Consider the following 23,144-nt stretch of genomic DNA (forward strand, 5'->3'; position numbering starts at 1 on the left):
CATCAGGTCAGATTCGGAAGCCTAAACTTCACGGCCGACGTCCACGGAGACTTGATCTTCGACGGGCTCGAGCCATAGCCAAGCGTGCCGCACTGTTACAATGGGCACGATCTAGCTCTGCCGCCGAACAGTGCCTTGGTGGCTGCACAAGAATCCGCTCCGGCCCTTAGACCGGAGCCGATCGCCCAGATCGAGGACCGGTGGTTGGACACCGCCTCAGGGGCTCCAACTTCCACGGCGATGGAGCCGAACACTACCCTTGTCCCTCGCGAAGCTCGTGACTCCGAGGTGCCGGACTCCTTGCCGGACTCCGGACCTCCCACGCCCCTGCCAATCAAATCTGATTGGGCTCCGGTTATGGAATTCACCGCCGCGGACATCTTCCAACACTCGCCCTTTGGCGACATCCTAAATTCGCTAAAGCATCTCTCGCTATCCGGAGAGCCCTGGCCGGATTGTGGCCAGGATGGTTGGGATACGGACGACGAAGAAATTCAGAGCCCACCCACCACCCACTTGGTTGCCACTGTCGACGATTTAACCGACATGCTAAACTATGACTCCGAAGACATCGACGGTATGGACGACGATGTCGGAGATGAACAGGAAACAGCGCCTACAAGGCAAGGGAAGACCACCTCGTCATACGACGTATACATGGTGGACACCCCAAAAGGAAGCGATAACGAGGACCAATGGGGCGCGGCAGAAGATAATCCCGCCGACAAACAACCAAAACGGCGACGCAGACGCTGCACTAAGTCCCACCTCGACAACAACAGCGCTCCTAATGACCCAGCAATACAGCAGGGCAAACCAGCGGACGACGAACACGCAGACAAGCAACTGTCCGAACATGACGAGTTGGATAATCAATCCAGGCCCGGCGAAAACAACAGTCCAGGCGACCTCACGCCGGACACACCGCCGGAGAATAAAAACCTTCGGAAAAGACTCGTTGCCACCGCAAGAAGTTTGAAAAAGGAAAAACGGAAGCTCAAAACAGCGGAAGATACACTCAGAATGAGGTGGAGCAAAGTGCTCAAAACCGCAGACAAATACGGCAATGGCCATCAAGCAAAGAGCTACCCGAAGTGCAAGCTACTACCAGAATTTTATGAGGAGGCCATAGAGCCCCCATAGTCAAAAAACAAAGAGGCCGCCTGGTTGGATAGACGGCCAGATGATAGGCCAAAACCTGAAAGCGGCACCGCACATAAGCCGACTAACGACCCTGGAAAGATAGATGGCCCAGCCAAGTCCATTTACGGGCCAAAGAAGAGGGCCCCAGGAAACAATGGAACACGACAAGTGTCCGAAGACAGCGGTGCACCCAAATACAGGGGCGCCGCACACCCACTATGTTTCACCAACGAGGTGCTGGATCATGAATTCCCAGCAGGATTTAAACCTATGAACATAGAGGCCTACGACGGAACAACAGACCCTGGAGTCTGGATAGAAGATTATATACTACACATACACATGGCTAGAGGAGACGATCTCCACGCCATAAAATACCTACCCCTCAAGCCCGTCATTGGCTCAAAAGCCTCCCAGAAAACACTGTTGGAAGTTCGGAAGAGCTCGAGGACGCGTTTAGAGCAAATTTTCAAGGGACTTATGTCCGCCCTCCGGATGCAGATGATCTAAGTCATATAACTCAACAGCCCGGAGAGTCAGCGCGCAAATTCTGGAATAGGTTCCTCACCAAAAAGAACCAAATAGTCGACTGTCCGGACGCCGAAGCCTTAGCAGCTTTTAAACACAATGTCCGAGACGAATGGCTCGCCAGACACCTCGGCCAAGAGAAGCCGAGGACAATGTCCGCGCTAACAAGCCTCATGACCCGCTTCTGTGCGGGAGAGGATAGCTGGCTAGCAAGATGCGGCACCAGCGACCCAAGTACATCCGAGATCAGAGATGGAAACGGAAAATCACGGCGCAGAAAAGAGCAGCGCCGGAATAAAGAGAAAAGCCCAAAGAGCACGGCGGTCAACGCCGGATTCAAAAGCTCGCGGCCAAACAACAAAACACCACCTCTTAAGGATGACAGCGATGAGCTATCCAACTTAAACAAGATTTTGGGTCGGATATGTCAAATCCACAGTACCCCCGGAAGGCCTGCAAACCACACCCATCGAGATTGTTGGGTTTTCAAACAGTCCGGCCGACTAAACGCCGAACACAAGGGGCTCGACGCGTCAAGTGAAGATGACAAACCCCACCAGCAGAGCACCGGAAAACAAAAGAATTTCCCACAAGAGGTCAAAGCAGTAAATTCACTTCATGTGATAATACGGAAAAACAGTGCGGCACCGGTTAAAATGGGTCTCGCACGGTCCAATCCAGCGAAACATAGAGATTGGACATCAAAACCAATCACTTTCGACCCCCTGGATTATTCCAGAAGCGTTCGACATGCAGGATGGACTGCCCTGATATTGAATCCAATAATCGATGGACTACAATTTACACAAGTCCTGATGGACGGAGGCAGCGACTTAAACCTGCTGTATCCAAACACAATCCGCAAGTTGGGGATAGACCTTACTAAAATTCGACACAGCCGCACTTACTTTAAAGGAGTGACGCCAGGACCTTACGCCAAGTGCACAGGCTCCCTATTACTAGAAGTTGTGTTCGGATTACCGAACAACTTTCGATGCGAAAAACTAATCTTTCATATCGTCCCATTTAAAAGTAGCTATCAAGCACTCTTGGGACGAGAAGCTTTTGTCCGCTTCAACGCCATACCACATTACGCGTCTCTTACACTTAAGATGCCCGGTCCACGTGGCATCATTTCAGTGCGACCGGACACGGTTAGACGAGTCCGGCATAAATAAGCTAGGGGCTCCCTATCCACACACCCCTTCACAAGGGGCTGCGCACACAAGCTACAGCGAACTCACACAGACTCTGCTTTAACTACTTATATTTCTTCCTTCGTATATATTTTGCACAAATTCCTTTTAAACTAAGTTCCTCTATTTTTACAGATGAACAACGTGCACGCCCGTCCAGGATAACGGCACAACAGAGACACAGGCGCAGACGTGCAGTAAGGACCCGTCGCGAGGATTCTTTTCAGATTAAGACCCTGCGTAAACCTTTTTTACTGCCTCTTGTTGTTATAATCCCTTGGTTTCTCATTATAACCAAAGCGGAACCTGACGTTTTGGCATCGGCCGCGTCAGAGGACCATGCCCGTACCTGGACACTAGGGGCTTAGGGCATTGTTCTGCCCATTATTACAAAGACCAAACACCTTAGGGAGTGTTCGGCGTCTCGAGTTAGGCCTTATATGCATCAGCTCCGAATCATGTCTTTGGTCAAATGTTGGGTTTGCCCGGCTCCTGTGTTTTGCTGCCTTACGTTCCGTATCATCGGCTAATGCGGCACCAGGAGAACTACTGCGATTGTGCCCCAGTTCGGCTGGGCGAGCACCTCAGTAGAGAAAGCCGAAAACTGACTGTCATGATACAGCGAGAGACTGGTCAACCACTCGATCGACTATCGGAATGTTTAGAATTCTCCGCTTTGACGAAGGACCGTTTCCTGGTCAGGCACACACGCGCCCCGAATTCGGAGAAGCGCGGTACCCCAAGGGGCTATATCGTAGCCCCACCCTCGAACTCCACTGGCTAAGTGAAAGTGATAAAGCATCATAGTCCGGATTGCCTCGTTTGCTACGCTACCACCTCCTTAACAGGACCGAGACGTCGGATCAAGTGTGAAAAAGCGCTATTTTTTGCGAACACCCCCGCACCTTGTGCGTGGGGGCTGAAGCCGAAGACTGCAATCTTTCAGGTTATACAAATGTATACATAAACGGCCGCATAGGAGATATTTTAACACTTGGAACGCGCAAGTATAAAAAGCGGTTACATCATAATCATTGTTTTACAAGATAAAACGTTCATTTGAACGTGATATTTTTTGAGCACTACGACTCTATTACACGAGCGCCACGCATAACTTCCCCAAAATAGTGCTCGGCGGGTAACCGGATTTCGTCCGAACCCTGGGCGGCAACGGCGGTGGCATCCATCTCTGTCCAATGTGTCTTCACACGGGCAAGGGCCATCCGCGCGCCTTCTATGCAGGCCGACCGCTTCATCTCCTTGATATGCGGCAGCGCTCCAAGAAATTGCTGGAATAAGCCAAAATAGCTCGTCGCCTTGGGCCTCTCTGGCCAGACATGCGCCACGATATCAGTCATGGCAAGTCCGGACAACCTGTTCAGCTCTGCCCATTCGGCCAACCGATCGGTCAACGGAAGTGAACGATCCGGACTATGGAATTGAGACCAAAATAGCTCTTCCATCTTGTGATCCTCCTGACTATGGAAGTGCACAACGGCATCCGCCGCACTTGCCGCTAAGTCCATATATGGATCCTCCGGACCCCACAGGTGACCAAGCTGGGCACACTTGGGATCCGTAAACCGGCGACGCAGCAGAAAAGGCTTGCCAGCCACAATATCCCCGGCCTGGCGCAGCTCCTCCTTCATAGCCCGCATTGCAGAACGGGCATCCTTGGCCTCGGCGGTGGCCTTCCCCAGGTCTTCCCGCTCCGATATGTGCTCCTTTTTAAGAGCCTCGTTGCGATCGGCAGCATCCTTCAATTTAACGGCCAATTCGGCCATCTTTTCCCTGCTTACGCAGTGTGCAGCCCTTTCGGCTTTTAACTCCTCGGCCGCCCTCGAGGCAGCCGCATCACTCCTTCGGGCTTGCTCCTTAGCTTGAGCAAGCTCGGCCCGAAGGCTCTCCACAACAGCAGCACCGTCTGTGTCACATCATAAATATTATCAGAGGCGGGCTTTGGCTCCCTTAATAAGTAACTGCGGAGAATTCATTTACCTTGCGACTCGTCAAGTCGCCGGTTGACAAGCGTGATGTCCGCATCCGCCACATCAAGTTGTCGCATTAACTCGACAACTCCACTAGTCCGGCTGGCCCCCGGACTATCCGCCACCTGCATAGGAAGGGCAACATTCAATACCTGCGATTTTGATCCTCGGCACGCCGTCGCTTTCGACAACCTACCGAGTCTCAGGGGCTACTAGCTATACAGGGCGCACTTCTATGTGCAAAACTGTCAAAAAGGCGCGTCGTTCTCGCGTACCTCAAATCCCGCCAGCAAACTCCTGACGGCATTATGCAATCCGCTTTCGGCGGACGAAATCCTTCCGATCACCATACTCATCAAAGCACGTTGATCTTCTGAGATGGACGCCCTCTCAAGCAGACTCTTCAGCTCCCCCGGCCGGACACTAGTCGGCGCCGAACTCTCCGGCTCCACCGGGCTCTGGGATACCCTCCGTGACGATACTTCAGGCTCGTCTGCCCTGTCCGGCGACGCAGTAGGCAGAGGCGTTTCGCTCTCCATCATCTCCGGGCGAAGATCCCCCAAAGACGAACTCATCTTAGAAGTCCGCAGATCCGAACTGTAAAGCAAAATTTCGGTTATCCACAGAAGCACAAATGGAGGTATTTTCTTATTAATGAACTCCCCTTTCCCTACTCACGGCTCGCTGGAGGGCTGATCCTTTAGAGACGATTGCACGTCCGGGTTCTCCCCGGACGCAGGACCCTCCGGTGAAGATTTCTTCTCCCGCTTAGAGGCTTTGGCCTCCAGGTCTTCGGAGGCGGTCCTCTTCTCCCCCTGGAAGGAGGGATTTTCGATCCCCCCCTCTTCAGGCGCCCCCTTGGGCGAGGTATTAACTCTTCTATTTTCCCCATCGCCCCTTTCTTCGGGCGCGACCTCCAACATTCTGACCATCACGGGCTCCAGTGCGGTCTCTGGGAGGGGGGCCCGACACCTTATCAGCTTCGATCGCGCTACCCACTCCAGATGAAGAGTAATGGGTCAGGAGGCGAACTCTAGAAAAGCAAATAAACAGAACGTCCGGACTCTGATTGATCTCCCACCTGCGGTCCTCGGTCGATTCCGGACACGCCACCTGCGGTCCGAAGAACTACTTGTACATCTCCACGGGGGTCGTACCCATGAAGTGTTGGAGAATTCGTGGTCCCTCCGGATTGAACTTCCATAACCGGAGAGGACGGCGTTTGCAGGGCAGAAGACGCCTGATTAGCATAACCTGCATCACCACGACCAGATTGATCTCCCTCGCCTGGAGGTCTCGAATCCGGCCCTGCAATGAGGGCACGTCTTCGGACGGCCCCCAATTGAGCCCTTGGTTGACCCACGACATCAGTCGGCGTGGAGGTCCCGGGCGGAATGAAGGTGGCGGCTTTTGCTTGCTGCCCTTCGGAGCGGTGATATAAAACCACTCCTGCTGCCACAAGCCGAGCTCCTCTTGGAAGGAGCCCTCGGGCCACGGGGCATCGGCCCTTCTGCTTATGGCCGTCCCGCCGCACTCCACTTGACGCCCCCCGATCATCTTCGGCTCCACATTGAAGGTCTTCAGCCACAGGCCGAAGTGGGGGGTGACGTGGAGGAAGGCTTCGCAGACAATAATGAATGCGGAAATATGGAGGATGGACTCCGGGGCCAAGTCGTGAAAATCCAGCCCGTAGTAGAACATGAGCCCTCTCACGAAGGGGTCCGTCGGGAAGCCTAAACCCCGACGGAGGTGGGATACGAAGACGACGTACTCACCGGGCTCGGGAGTGGGCACGGCCTGCCCTTGGGCGGGCAACCTGTGTGAAATCTCGTAGGACAGGTACTTGGCCTCACGCAGCTTTACCACGTCCCCCTCTGTGACGGAGGAGGGCATCCACCGACCCTGAAGGTCGGAGCCGGACATTGTTGAAAATCCGAAGCGCTCGAATCTGGGCCTCTGGGTGTTGGAACTTGGGGCAAGGAGGAGAATTGAGGGAAGATTGAAGAACAGAAACGAGCCTTGGTCCTCTTATAAAGGGGGAAAATACCAAGAGCCGTCTCCGTGACCGTTCGGGATTCACCTTCGATAGAGGAGGCGTGGCGACAGGCGCGGTTGGGTTACCCACGCTCGTATTGATGAGAATCCCGGAATAAGGGGAGCACGATCTCTGCTTCGACAAGACGTGCCAAGGAAACCGCTTCGCTAAACGTGCTGAGGTGGTATAATAAAAAACGATTCAAGTAAAGGCTTGGTAGTGGTGTGACGTTACGCCACAAAATACGTCAGCAGATTGAACTTGTGTGCATTTTATTCTCTCTACGGTGGAATGTGGAATTTATTTTGCAGAGCCAGACACTATCCTGGTGTTCATGATCTTCTCTGGATTATTCAAAGAAGGAACCCGCCTTGCAATGCCGAACATTATGCGCGCCGGACTTATCGTCATTGAAGCCTGGTTCAGGGGCTACTGAGGGAGTCCTGGACTAGGGGGTGTCCGGACAGTCGGACTATCATCGTCCGCCGGACTCCAAGACTACGAAGATACAAGATTGAAGACTCCGTCCCGTGTCCGGATGGGACTTTCCTTGGCGTGGAAGGCAAGCTTGGCGATACGGGTATGTAGATCTCCTACCATTGTAACCGACTCTGTGTAACCCTAGCCTTCTCCGGTGTCTATATAAACCGGAGGGCTTTAGTCCGTAGGACACAACATACATTACAACAATCATACCATAGGCTAGCTTTAGGGTTTAGCCTCCTTGATCTCGTGGTAGATCCACTCTTGTACTACCCATATCATCAATATTAATCAAGCAGGACGTAGGGTTTTACCTCCATCAAGAGGGCCCAAACCTGGGTAAAACACCGTGTCCCTTGTCTCCTGTTACCATCCGCCTAGACGCATAGTTCGGGACCCCCTACCCGAAATCCGCCGGTTTTTGACACCGACAGTGATACTTACCATCATTGTCCGTCTTCCTTTTAAAATCCATCTGTACCCACTAGCCTTATGACCATCAAGTAGATCTTCCAAAGTCGATACTTTGTTTTTACACATGGATCCTCTCGGATTTTATGGCCTTGAGCCATTTTTGGAATCCGGGCCCACCATCGCTTCTCCATAGCTCGTTGGTTCATTGTTGACTAGGAACATGACCTCCAAGACAGGATTAAGTACCACTCTGAAGTAGTATGCATCCTTGTCGTCCTACGAGGTTTGGTAGTGACTTGATCTGAAGTTTTATGATCACTATCATCAGCTACCACTTCAATTGGTGTAGGCGCCATAGGAACGACTTCCTGTGCCCTATTACACACTAGTTGAAGTGACGGTTCAATAACCTCATCAAGTCTCCACCATCCTCCCACTCAATTATTTCAAGAGAAACTTCTCCTCGAGAAAGGACCCGATTCTTGAAACAATCATTTTTGCTTCCAGATCTGAAATAGGAGGTATACTCAACTGTTTTGGATGTCCTATGAAGATGCATTTATCCGCTTTGGGTTCGAGCTTATCAGCCTGAAACTTTTTCACATAAGCGTCGCAGCCCCAAACTTTCAAGAAACGACAGCTTAGGTTTCTCTGAACTACGGTGTCGACTCAAACAGAATTACATGGTGCCCTATTAAAGTGAGTGCGGTTGTCTCTAATGCCTAACCCATGAACGATAGTGGTAATTCAATAAGAGACATCAGGGTACGCACCATATCCAATAGGGTGCAACTATGATGTTCGGACACACCATCACACTATGGTGTTCCAGGCGGTATTAATTGTGAAACAATTTCCACAATGTCTTAATTGCGTGCCAAAGCTCGTAACTCAGATACTCATCTCTATGATCATATCATAGACATTTTATCCTCTTGTCACGATGATCTTCAACTTCACTCTGAAATTACTTGAACCATTCAATAATTCAGACTTGTGTTTCATCAAGTAAATATACTCAGTATCTACTCAAATCATCCGTGAAGCAAGAACATAACGATATCCGCTGCGTGCCTTAGCACTCATTGGACTGCACACATCAAAATGTATTACTTCCAACAAGTTGCTTTCTTGTTCCATTTTACTGAAAAGGAGGCTTTCAGTCATCTTGCCCATGTGGTATGATTTGCATGTCTCAAGTGATTCAAAATCAAGTGAGTCCAAACGGTCAATTTGCATGGAGTTTCTTCATGCATATACACTAATAGACATGGTTCGCATGTCTCAAAATTTTTAAAAAATGAGTGAGTCCAAAGATCCATCAACATGGAGCTTCTTCATGCGTTTTATAGCAATATGACTTACATGGCAGTGCCACAAGTGGGTGGTACTATATCATTACTATCTTATATCTTTTGGCATGAACATGTGTATCACTATGATCGAGATTCAATAAACCATTCATTTTAGGTGCAAGACCATTGAAGGTATTATTCAAATAAATAGAGTAACCATTAATCTCCTTAAATGAATAACCGTATTGCGATAGATATAATCCAATCATGTCTATGCTCAACGCAAGCACCAAATAACAATTATTTATGTTTAACACCAATCTCGATGGTAGAGGGAGCGTGCAATGCTTGATCACATCAAGCTTGGAAAAACTTCCAACACATATCGCCAGCTCACCTTTAGCTAGTCTCCGTTTACTCCGCAGCCTCTTATTTCGAGTTACTAACACTTAGCAACCGAACCGGTATCTAATACCCTCGTGCTACTAGGAGTACTAGTAAAGTACACATTAACATAATGTATATCCAATATACTTCGATTGACCTTGCCAGCCTTCTCATCTACCAAGTATCTAGGGTAATTCTGCTCCAATGGTTGTTCCCCTTATTACAGAAGCACTTAGTCTCGGGTTTGGGTTCAACCTTGGGTTTCTTTACTAGAGCAGCAGCTGATTTGCCATTTCATGAAGTATCCCTTCTTGCCCTTGCCCTTATTGAAACTAGTGGTGTCACTAACCATTAACAATTGATGCTCCTTCTTGATTTCTACTTTTGCGGTGTCAAACATCGCTAATATTTCAAGGATCATCATATCTATCCTTGATATGTTATAGTTCATCACGAAGCTCTAGCAGCTTGGTGGCAATGACTTTCGAGAAACATCACTATCTCATCTGGAAGATCAACCCACACTCAATTCAAGTGATTGTTGTACTCAGACAATCTGAGCACAAGCTCAACGATTGAGCTTTTCTCCCTCAGTTTGCAGGATAAGAAAATCGTCGGAGGTCTTATACCTCTTAACGTGGGCACGAGCCTGAAATCCCAATTTCAGCCCTCGAAACATCTCATATGTTCCATGACATTTCGAAATCGTCTTTGGTGCCTCAACTCTAAACCGTTTAACTGAACTATCACGTACTTATCAAAACATGTATGTCAAATGTTCGCAACATCCACAGACGACGTTCGAGGTTCAGCACACTGAGTGGTGCATTAAGGACATAAGCCTTCTACAAAGCAACGAGGAAAATCCTCAGTTTATGGACCTAGTCCGCATAATCGCTACTATTAACTTTCAACTGAATTTTCTCTAGGAACATATCTAAACAATAGAACTAAAGCGCGAGCTTACGACATAATTTGCAAAGACCTTTTGACTATGTTCAGGATAATTAAGTTCATCTTATGAACTCCCACTCAGATAGACATCCCTCTAGTCATCTAAGTGATTACATGATCCGAGTCAACTAGGCCGTGTCCGATCATCACGTGAGACGGACTAGTCTTCATCGGTGAACATCTTCATGTTGATCGTATCTACCATACGACTCATGCTCGACCTTTCGGTCTCTTGTGTTCCGAGGCCATGTCCGTACATGCTAGGCTCATCAAGTTAACCTAAGTGTTTCACGTGTGTAAATCTGGCTTACACCCGTTGTATGTGAATGTTAAAATCTATCACACCCGATCATCACTTGGTGCTTCGAAACAACAAACTTTCGCAACGGTGCACAGTTAGGGGGAACACTTTCTTGAAATTTTAATGAGGGATCATCTTATTTACTACCGTCGTTCTAAGCAAATAAGATGCAAAAACATGATAAACATCACATGCAATCAAAAGTGACATGATATGGCCAATATCATTTTGCTCCTTTTGATCTCCATCTTCGGGGCTCCATGATCATCATCGTCACCGGCATGACACCATGATCTCCATCATCATGATCTCCATCATCGTGTCTCCATGAAGTTGTCTCGCCAACTATTACTTCTACTACTATGGCTAACGGTTTAGCAATAAAGTAAATTAATTACATGGCATTGATCATTGACACGCAGGTCATACAATAAATTAAGACAACTCCTATGGCTCCTGCCGGTTGTCATACTCATCGACATGCAAGTCGTGATTCCAATTACAAGAACATGATCAATCTCATACATCACATATCATTCATCACATTTCTTTTTTGGCCATATCACATCACATAGCATACCCTGCAAAAACAAGTTAGACGTCCTCTAATTGTTGTTTGCATGTTTTACATGGCTGCTATGGGTTTCTAGCAAGAATGTTTCTTACCTACGCAAAAACCACAACGTGATATGTCAATTGCTATTTACCCTTCATAAGGACCCTTTTCATCGAATCCGATCTGACTAAAGTGGGAGAGACTGGCACCCGCTAACCACCTTATGCAACAAGTGCATGTCAGTTGGTGGAACCTGTCTCAGTAAGTGTACGTGTAAGGTCGGTCCGGGCCGCTTCATCCCACAATACCGTCGAAACAAGATTGGACTAGTAACGGTAAGCATATTGAACAAAAATCAACACCCACAACAACTTGTGTTCTACTCGTGCATAGAAACTACACATAGACCTAGCTCATGATGCCACTGTTGGGGAACGTAGCAGAAATTCAAAAATTTCTACGCATCACCAAGATCATTCTATGGAGTAATCTAGCAACGAGGGAAAGGGGAGTGCATCTACATACCCTTGTATATTGCTAAGCGGAAGCATTCAAGTGAACAGGGTTGATGGAGTCGTACTCGTCGTGATCCAAATCACCGATGATCCTAGTGCCGAATGGATGGCACCTCCGCGTTCAACACACATGCAGCCCGGTGATGTCTCCCATGACTTGATCCAGCAAGGAGAGAGGGAGAGTTTGGGGAAGACTCCGTCCAGCAGCAGCACGACGGCATGGTGGTGGTGGAGGAGTGAGGAGTGTGGCAATCCGGCAGGGCTTCGCCAAGCACCGCGGGAAAGGAGGAGGACTTGGGAGAGGGGGAGGGCTGCGCCAGAACTTGGGTGCGGCTGCCGTCCCACCCCCCACATATATATAGTGGCAAGGGAGACGGGGCCGGCCCCCTCAGATCCAATCTGAGGAGGGGGCGGCGGCCAGGGGGGTTGCCTTGCCCCCAAAGGCAAGGGGGGCGCCCCCTTTTAGGGTTCCCCCAAACCCTAGGGCCTTGGGCCCTGGTGGGGGGGTGCACCAGCCCACCTGGGGCTGTCCCCCTCCCACACTTGGCCCACACATCCCTCTGGGGCTGGTGGACCCCCGGGACCCTCCCGGTGGTCCCGGTACGTTACCGATAGCACCCGAAACTTTTCCGGTAACCAAAGCAGGACTTCCCATATATAAATCTTTGCCTCCGGACCATTCCGGAACTCCTCGTGACATCCGGGATCTCATCTGGGACTCCGAACAACATCCGGTGACCACGTACATCTATTCCCTATAACCCTAGCGTCATCGAACCTTAAGTGTGTAGACCCTACGGGTTCGGGAGACACGTAGACATGACCGAGACAACTCTCCGGCCAATAACCAACAGCGGGATCTGGATACCCATGTTGGCTCCCACATGTTCCACGACAATCTCATCGGATGAACCACAATGTCGAGGATTCAATCAATCTCGTATTCAATTCCCTTTGTCTAGCGGTATAGTACTTGCCCAAGATTCGATCGTCGGTATCCCGATACCTTGTTCAATCTCGTTAGCGGCAAGTCTCTTTACTCATTCCGTAACACATCATCCCATGATCAACCCCTTGGTCACATTGTGCACATTACGATGATGTCCTACCGAGTGGGCCCAGAGATACCTCTCCGTCACACGGTGTGACAAATCCTAGTCTCGATTCGTGCCAACCCAACAGACACTTTTGGAGATACCCGTAGTGTACCTCTATAGCCACCCAGTTATGTTGTGACATTTGGTACACCCAAAGCATTCCTACCGTATCCGGGAGTTGCACAATCTCATGGTCTAAGGAAATGATACTTGACATTAGAAAAGCTTTAGCATATGAACTACACGATCTTTGTACTAGGCTTAGGATTGGGTCTTGTCCATCACATCATTCTCCTAATGATGTGATCCCGTTTTCAACGACATCAAATGTCCATGGTCAGGAAACCGTAACCATCTATTGATCAATGAGTTATTCAACTAGAGGCTTACTAGGGACATGGTGTTGTCTATGTATCCACACATGTATATCTGAGTTTCCTATCAATACAATTATAGCATGGATAATAAACGATTATCATGAACAAGGAAATAATATAATAATAATAACCAATTTATTATTGCCTCTAGGTCATATTTCCAACAGTCTCCCACTTGCACTAGAATCAATAATCTAGTCCACATCGCCATGTGATTAACATTCACAGGTCACATCGCCATGTGACCAACATCCAAAGAGTTTACTAGTGTCACTAAACTAGTTCACATCATCATGTGATTAAGACACAATGAGTTCTGAGGTTTGATCATGTTTTGCTTATGAGAGAGGTTTTTAGTCAACGGGTCTGCAACATTCAGATCCGTATGTACTTCGCAAATGTCTAGGTCATATTGTAAATGCTGCTTCCACGCTCCACTTGGAGCTATTCCAAATGGTTGCTCCACTATACGTATCCGGTTTGCTACTCAGAGTCATTCAGATAGGTGTTAAAGCTTGCATCGACGTAACCCTTTACGCCGAACTCTTTATCACCTCCATAATCGAGAAACATATCCTTATTCCTCCAAGGATAATTTTGACTGCTATCTGGTGGTCCACTCCTTGATCACCTTTGTACCCTCTTGCCAGACATGAGACAAGGCACACATCAGGTGCGGTACTTAGCATAGCATACTGTAGAGCCTACGTCTAAAGCATAGGGGAAGACCTTCATCCTTTCTCTCTCTTCTGCTGTGGTCGAGCTTTAAGTCTTAACTTCATACCTTCCAACTGAGGCAAGAACTCCTTCTTGACTGATCCATCTTGAACACCTTCAGGATCATGTCAAGGTATGTGCTCATTTGAAAGTACCATTAAGCATTCTTGATCTATCCTCATAGATCTTGATGCTCAATGTTCAAGTAACTTAATCCAGGTTTTCCCTTGAAAAACTCCTTTCAATCAACCCTTTATGCTTTCCAGAAATTTTACATCATTTGGGATCAACAATATGTCATTCACATATACTTATCAGAAATGTTGTAGTGCTCCCACTCACTTTATTGCAAATACAAGTTTCTCATAAACTTTGTATAAACCCAAAATCTTTGATCATCTCATCAAAGTGTATATTCCATCTCCGAGATGCTTACTCCAGTCCTTAGAAGGACTACTGGAGCTTTGCACGCTTGTTAGCATCTTTCAGGATTGACAAAACCTTCTGGTTGTATGTCATACAACCTTTCCTCAAGAAAATTGTTGAGGAAACAATGTTTTGACATCCTATCTGCAAGATTTCATAAATAATGCAGTAACTACTAATCCAATTCCAATAGACTCTTAGCATCGCTACGAGTGAGAAAGCCTCACCGTAGTCAACTCCTTGAACTTGTCGGAAAACTTAACGACAAGTCGAGCTTTCTTAATGGTGATACTTACCATCATTGTCCGTCTTCCTTTTAAAATCCGTCTGTACCCAATAGCCTTACGACCATCAAGTAGTTCTTCCAAAGTCTACACTTTGTTTTCATACATGGATCCTCTGTCGGATTTTATGGCCTCGATCCATTTGTCGGAATCCGGGCCCACCATCGCTTATGCATAGCTCATAGGTTCATTGTTGTATAGCAACATGATCTCCAAGACAGGATTACTGTACCACTCCGAAGCAGTACGCGTCCTTGTCATCCTATGAGGTTCGGCAGTGACTTGATCCGAGGCTTCATGATCACTATCATCAGCTTCCACTTCAATTGGTGTAGGTGCCACAGAACAACTTCCCGTGCCCTGCTACACACTAGTTGTAGTGACAGTTCAATAACCATATCAAGTCTCCACCATCCTCCCACTCAATTTTTCGAGACAAACTTTTTCTTGAGAAAGGACCCAATTCAAGAAACAATCCCTATTGCTTTCGGATCTGAATGAGGAGGTATACCCAACTGTTTTGGGTGTCCTATGAAGATGCATTTTATTCGCTTTGGGTTCGAGCTTATCAACCTGAAACTTTTTCACATAAGTGTCGCAGCCCCAAACTTTTAAGAAACGACAACTTAGGTTTCTCCAAACCATAGTTCAAACGGTGTCGTCTCAACGGAATTACGTGGTGCCCTATTAAAGTGAGTGTGGTTGTCTCTAATTCCTAACCCATGAACGATAGTGGTAATTCGATAAGAGACATCATGGTACGCACCATATCCAATAGGGTGCAACTATGATGTTCGGACACACCATCACACTATGGTGCTCCAGGCGGTATTAATTGTGAAACAATTTCCACAATGTCTTAATTGCGTGCCAAAGCTCGTAACTCAGATACTCATCTCTATGATCATATCATAGACATTTTATCCTCTTGTCACGATGATCTTCAACTTCACTCTCAAATTAGTTGAACCATTCAATAATTCAGACTTGTGTTTCATCAAGTAAATATACTCAGTATCTACTCAAATCATCCATGAAGCAAGAACATAACGATATCCACTGCGTGCCTCAGCACTCATTGGACTGCACACATCAAAATGTATTACTTCCAACAAGTTTCTTTGTTGTTCCATTCTACTGAAAATAAGGCTTTCAGTCATCTTGCCCATATGGTATGATTTGCATGTCTCAAGTGATTCAAAATCAAGTGAGTCCAAACGGTCCATTTGCATGGAGTTTCTTCATGCATATACACCAATAGACATGGTTCGCATGTCTCAAACTTATTCAAAAACGAGTGAGTCCAAAGATCCATCAACATGGAGCTTCTTCATGCGTTTTATACCAATATGACTTACATGGCAGTGCCACAAGTGGGTGGTACTATCATTACTATCTTATATCTTTTGGCATCAACATGTGTATCACTACGATCGAGATTCAATATACCATTCATTTTAGGTGCAAGACCATTGAAGGTATTATTGAAATAAACAGAGTAACCATTATTCTCCTTAAATGAATAACCGTATTGCGATAGATATAATCCAATCATGTCTATGCTCAACGCAAACACCAAATAACAATTATTTAGGTTTACCACCAATCTCGATGGTAGAGGGAGCGTGCGATGCTTGATCACATCAAGCTTGCAAAAACTTCCAACACATATCGCCAGCTCACCTTTAGCTAGTCTCTGTTTACTCCGCAGCCTTTTATTTCGAGTTAATAACACTTAGCAACCGAACCGGTATCTAATACACTAGGCTACTAGGAGTACTAGTAAAGTACACATTGACATAATGTATATCCAATATACTTCTATCGACCTTGCCAGCCTTCTCATCTACCAAGTATGTAGGGTAATTCTGCTCCAGTGGCTGTTCCCCTTATTACTGAAGCACTTAGTCTCGGGTTTGGGTTCAACCTTGGGTTTGTTCACTAGAGCAGCAGCTGATTTGCCGTTTCATGAAGTATCCCTTCTTTCCCTTGCCCTTCTCGAAACTAGTGGTGTCACTAACCATCAACAGTTGATGCTCCTTCTTGATTTCTACTTTCGCGGTGTCAAACATCGCGAATATTTCAAGGATCATCTTATCTATCCCTGATATGTTATAGTTCATCACGAAGCTCTAGTAGCTTGCTGGGAATGTCTTTGGAGAAACATCACTATCTCATCTGGAAGATCAACTCCCACTCGATTCAAGTGATTGTTGTACTCAGACAATCTGAGCACAAGCTCAACGATTGAGCTTTTCTCCCTCAGTTTGCAGGATAAGAAAATCGTCGGAGGTCTTATACCTCTTGACATGGGCACAAGCTTGAAATCTCAATTTCAGCCCTCGAAACATCTCATATGTTCCACGATGTTTCGAAATCGTCTTTGGTGCCTCAACTATAAACCGTTTAACTGAACTATCACGTAGTAATCAAAACGTGTATGTCAGATGTTCGCAACATCCACAGACGACGTTTGAGGTTCAGCACACTGAGCGGTGCATTAAGGACATAAGCCTTCTACGAAGCAACGAGTACAATCCTCAGTTTACGGACGTAGTCCGCATAATCGCTACTATTAACGTTCAACTGAATTTTCTCTAGGAACATATCTAAACAGTAGAACTAAAGCGCGAGCTTACGACATAATTTGCGAAGACCTTTTGACTATGTTCAGGATAATTAAGTTCATCTTATAAACTCCCACTCAGATAGACATCCCTCTAGTCATCTAAGTGATTACATGATCCGAGTCAACTAGGCCGTGTCCGATCATCACATGAGACGGACTAGTATTCATCGGTGAACATCTTCATGTTGATCGTATCTACCATACGACTCATGCTCGACCTTTCGGTCTCTTGTGTTCCGAGGCCATGTCTGTACATGCTAGGCTCGTCAAGATAACCTAACTGTTTCGCGTGTGTAAATCTGGCTTACACCCGTTGTATGTGAACGTTAGAATCCATCACACCCAATCATCACGTGGTTCTTCGAAACAACAAACTTTCGCAACGGTGCACAGTTAGGGGGAACACTTTCTTGAAATTTTAATGAGGGATCATCTTACTTACTACCGTCGTTCTAAGCAAATAAGATGCAAAAACATGATAAACATCACATGCAATCAAAAGTGACATGATATGGCCAATATCATTTTGCTCCTTTTAATCTCCATCTTCGGGGCTCCATGATCATCATCGTCACCGGCATGACACCATGATCTCCATCATCATGATCTCCATCATTGTGTCTCCATGAAGTTGTCTCGCCTACTATTACTTCTACTACTATGGCTAACGGTTTAGCAATAAAGTAAACTAATTACATGGCGTTGTTCATTGACACGCAGGTCATACAATAAATTAAGACAACTCCTATGGCTCCTGCCGGTTGTCATACTCATCGACATGCAAGTCGTGATTCCTATTGCAAGAACATGATCAATCTCATACATCACATATAATTCATCACATTCTTTTTAATGGAAATATCACATCACATAGCATACCCTGCAAAACCAAGTTAGACGTCCTCTAGTTGTTGTTTGCATGTTTTACGTGGCTGCTATGGGTTTCTAGCAAGAACGTCTCTTACCTACGCAAAAACCACAACGTGATGTCAATTGCTATTTACCCTTCATAAGGACCCTTTTCATCGAATCCGATCCGATTAAAGTGGGAGAGACTGGCACCCGCTAGCCACCTTATGCAACAAGTGCATGTCAGTCGGTGGAACCTGTCTCACGTAAGTGTACGTGTAAGGTCGGTCCGGGCCGCTTCATCCCACAATACCGTCGAAGCAAGATTGGACTAGGGTAAGGATATTGTACAAAAATCAACGCCCACAACAACTTGTGTTCTACTCGTGCATAGAAACTATGCATAGACCTAGCTTTGATACCACTGTTGGGGAACGTAGCAAAAATTCAAAATTTTCTACGCATCACCAAGATCAATTTATGGAGTAATCTAGCAATGAGGGAAAGGGGAGTGCATCTACATACCCTTGTAGATCGCTAAGCAGAAGCGTTCAAGTGAACGGGGTTGATGGAGTCGCACTCGTCGTGATCCAAATCACTGATGATCCTAGTGCCGAACGGACGGCACCTCCGCGTTCAACACACATGCAGCCCGGTGACGTCTCCCATGCCTTGATCTAGCAAGGAGAGAGGGAGAGGTTGCGGAAGACTCCGTCCAGCAGCAGCACCACCGCATGGTGGTGATGGAGGAGCGTGGCAATCCTGCAGGGCTTCGCCAAGCACCGCGGGAGAGGGGGAGGGCTGCGCCAGAACTTGGGTGCGGCTGCCCTCCCACCCCCCAAATATATATAGGGGCAAGGGAAAGGGGGGCCGGCCCCCTCAGATCCAATCTGAGGAGGGGCGGCGGCCAGGGGGGTTGCCTTGCCCCCCAAGGCAAGGGGGCGCCCCCTTTTAGGGTTCCCCCAAACCCTAGGTGCCTTGGGCCCTGGTGGGGGGCGCACCAGCCCACCTGGGGCTGGTCCCCCTGCCACACTTGGCCCACGCAGCCCTCTGGGGCTGCTGGCCCCACCAGGTGGACCCCCGGGACCCTCCCGGTGGTCCCGGTACGTTACTGATAGCACCTGAAACTTTTCCGGCAACCAAAGCAGGACTTCCCATATGTAAATATTTACCTCCAGATCATTCCGGAACTCCTCATGACGTCCCGGATCTCATCCAGGACTCCGAACAACATTCTGTAACCCCATACATCTATTTCCTATAACCCTAGCGTCATCGAACCTTAAGTGTGTAGACCCTACGGGTTCGCGAGACACGTAGACATGATCGAGACAACTCTCCGGCCAATAACCAATAGCGGGATCTGGATACCCATGTTGGCTCCCACATGTTCCACGATGATCTCATCGGATGAACCACGATGTCGAGGATTCAACCAATCCCGTATTCAATTCCCTTTGTCTAGCGGTATAGTACTTGCCCGAGATTCGATCGTCGGTATCCCGATACCTTGTTCAATCTCGCTACCGGCAAGTCTCTTTACCCATTCCATAACACATCATCCCGTGATCAACCCCTTGGTCACATTGTGCACATTATGATCATGTCCTACCGAGTGGGCCCAGAGATACCTCTCCGTCACACGGAGTGACAAATCCCAGTCTCGATTCGTGCCAACCCAACAGACACTTTCGGAGATACCCGTAGTGTACCTTTATAGCCACCCAGTTACATTGTGATGTTTGGTACACCCAAAGCATTCCTACGGTATCCGGGAGTTGCACAATCTCATGGTCTAAGGAAATGATACTTGACATTAGAAAAGCTTTAGCATACGAACTACACGATCTTTGTGCTAGGCTTAGGATTGGGTCTTGTCCATCACATCATTCTCCTAATGATGTGATCCCGTTATCAACGACATCCAATGTCCATGGTCAGGAAACCGTAACCATCTATTGATCAACGAGCTAGTCAACTAGAGGCTTACTAGGGACATGGTGTTGTCTATGTATCCACACATGTATCTGAGTTTCCTATCAATACAATTATAACATGGATAATAAATGATTATCATGAACAAGGAAATAATATAATAATAATAACCAATTTACTATTGCCTATAGGGCATATTTCCAACAGTCTCCCACTTGCACAAGAGTCAATAATCTAGTCCACATCCCCATGTGATTAACACTCACAGGTCACATCGCCATGTGACCAACATCCAAAGAGTTTACTAGTGTCACTAAACTAGTTCACATCATCATGTGATTAAGACTCAATGAGTTCTGGGGTTTGATCATGTTTTGCTTGTGAGAGAGGTTTTTAGTCAACAGGTCTGCAACATTCAGATCCGTATGTACTTTGCAAATCTCTAGGTCATATTGTAAATGTTGCTTCCACGCTCCACTTGGAGCTATTCCAAATGGTTGCTCCACTATATGTATCCGGTTTGCTACTCAAAGTCATTCGGATATGTGTTAAAGCTTGCATCGATGTAACCCTTTACGCCGAACTCTTTATCACCTCCATAATCGAGAAACATATCCTTATTCCTCTAAGGATAATTTTGACTGCTATCTGGTGGTCCACTCCTTGATCACCTTTGTACCCTCTTGTCAGACATGTGACAAGGCACACATCAGGTGCGGTACTCAGCATAGCATACTGTAGAGCCTACGTCTAAAGCATAGGACACGACCTTCATCCTTTCTCTCTCTTCTGCCGTGGTCGAGCTTTAAGTCTTAACTTCATACCTTACAACTCAGGCCAGAACTCCTTCTTGACTGATCCATCTTGAACACCTTCAAGATCATGTCAAGGTATGTGCTCATTTGAAAGTACCATTAAGCGTTTTTGATCTATCCTCACAGATCTTGATGCTCAATGTTCAAGTAACTTAATCCAGGTTTTCCCTTGAAAACCTCCTTTCAATCAACCCTTTATGCTTTCCAGAAATTTTACATCATTTCGGATCAACAATATGTCATTCACATATACTTATCAGAAATGTTGTAGTGCTCCCACTCACTTTATTATAAATACAAGTTTCTCATAAACTTTGTATAAACCCAAAATCTTTGATCATCTCATCAAAGTGTATATTCCATCTCCGAGATGCTTACTCTAGTCCTTAGAAGCACTACTGGAGCTTTGCATGCTTGTTAGCACCTTTCAGGATTGACAAAACCTTCTAGTTGTATCTGATACAACCTTTCCTCAAGAAAATTGTCGAGGAAACAATGTTTTGACATCCTATCTGCAAGATTTCATAAATAATGCAGTAACTGGTAATCCAATTCCAACAGACTCTTAGCATCGCTATGAGTGAGAAAGCCTCACCGTAGTCAACTCCTTGAACTTGTCGGAAAACTTAACGACAAGTCGAGCTTTCTTAATGGTGATACTTACCATCATTGTCCGTCTTCCTTTTAAAATCCATCTATACCCAATAGCCCTATGACCATCAAGTAGTCCTTCCAAAGTCTACACTTTGTTTTTATACATGGATCCTCTCTTGGATTTTATGGCCTCGAGCCATTTGTCGGAATCCGGGCCCACCATCGCTTCTCCATAGCTCGTAGGTTCATTGTTGTATAGCAACATGACCTCCAAGACATGATTACCATACCACTCTGAAGCAGTACGCGTCTTTGTCATCCTACGAGGTTCGGCAGTGACTTGATCCGAGGCTTCATGATCACTATCATCAGATTCCACTTTAATTGGTGTAGGTGCCATAGGAACAACTTCCCGTGCCCTGCTACACACTAGTTGTAGTGACGGTTCAATAATCATATCAAGTCTCCACCATCCTCCCACTCAATTTTTCGAGACAAACTTTTTCTCTAGAAAGGACCCGATTCAAGGAACAATCCCTATTGCTTTCGGATCTGAATTGGGAGGTATACCCAACTATTTTGATTGTCCTATGAAGATGCATTTTATCCGCTTTGGGTTCGAGCTTATCAACCTGAAACTTTTTCACATAAGTGTCGCAGCCCCAAACTTTTAAGAAATGACAAATTAGGTTTCTCCAAACCATAGTTCAAACGGTGTCGTCTCAACGGAATTACGTGGTGCCCTATTAAAGTGAGTGCAGTTGTCTCTAATGCCTAACCCATGAACGATAGTGGTAATTCGATAAGAGACATCATGGTACGCACCATATCCAATAGGGTGCAACTATGATGTTCGGACACACCATCACACTATGGTGTTCCAGGCGGTATTAATTGTGAAAAAATTTCCACAATGTCTTAATTGTGTGCCAAAGCTCGTAACTCAGATACTCATCTCTATGATCATATCATAGACATTTTATCCTCTTGTCACGATGATCTTCAACTTCACTCTAAAATTACTTGAACCATTCAATAATTCAGACTTGTGTTTCATCAAGTAAATATACTCAGTATCTACTCAAATCATCCGCGAAGCAAGAACATAACAATATCCACTGCGTGCCTCAGCACTCATTGGACTGGACACATCAAAATGTATTACTTCCAACAAGTTGCTTTCTTGTTCCATTTTACTGAAAACGAGGCTTTCAGTCATGTTGCCCATGTGGTATGATTTGCATGTCTCAAGTGATTCAAAATCAAGTGAGTCCAAACGGTCCATTTGCATGGAGTTTCGTCATGCATATACACCAATAGACATGGTTCGCATGTCTCAAACTTTGTCAAAAATGAGTGAGTCCAAAGATCCATCGACATGGAGCTTCTTCATGCGTTTTATACCAATATGACTTACATGGCAGTGCCACAAGTGGGTGGTAGTATCATTACTATCTTATATCTTTTGGCATGAACATGTGTATCACTACGATCGACATTCAATATACCATTAATTTTAGGTGCAAGACCATTGAAGGTATTATTGAAATAAACAGAGTAACCATTATTCTCCTTAAATGAATAACCGTATTGCGATAGATATAATCCAATCATGTCTATGCTCAA

The sequence above is a fragment of the Triticum dicoccoides genome, chromosome 1B (genome assembly GCF_002162155.2).
Source record: "Triticum dicoccoides isolate Atlit2015 ecotype Zavitan chromosome 1B, WEW_v2.0, whole genome shotgun sequence".
Classification (NCBI taxonomy): domain Eukaryota; kingdom Viridiplantae; phylum Streptophyta; class Magnoliopsida; order Poales; family Poaceae; genus Triticum; species Triticum dicoccoides.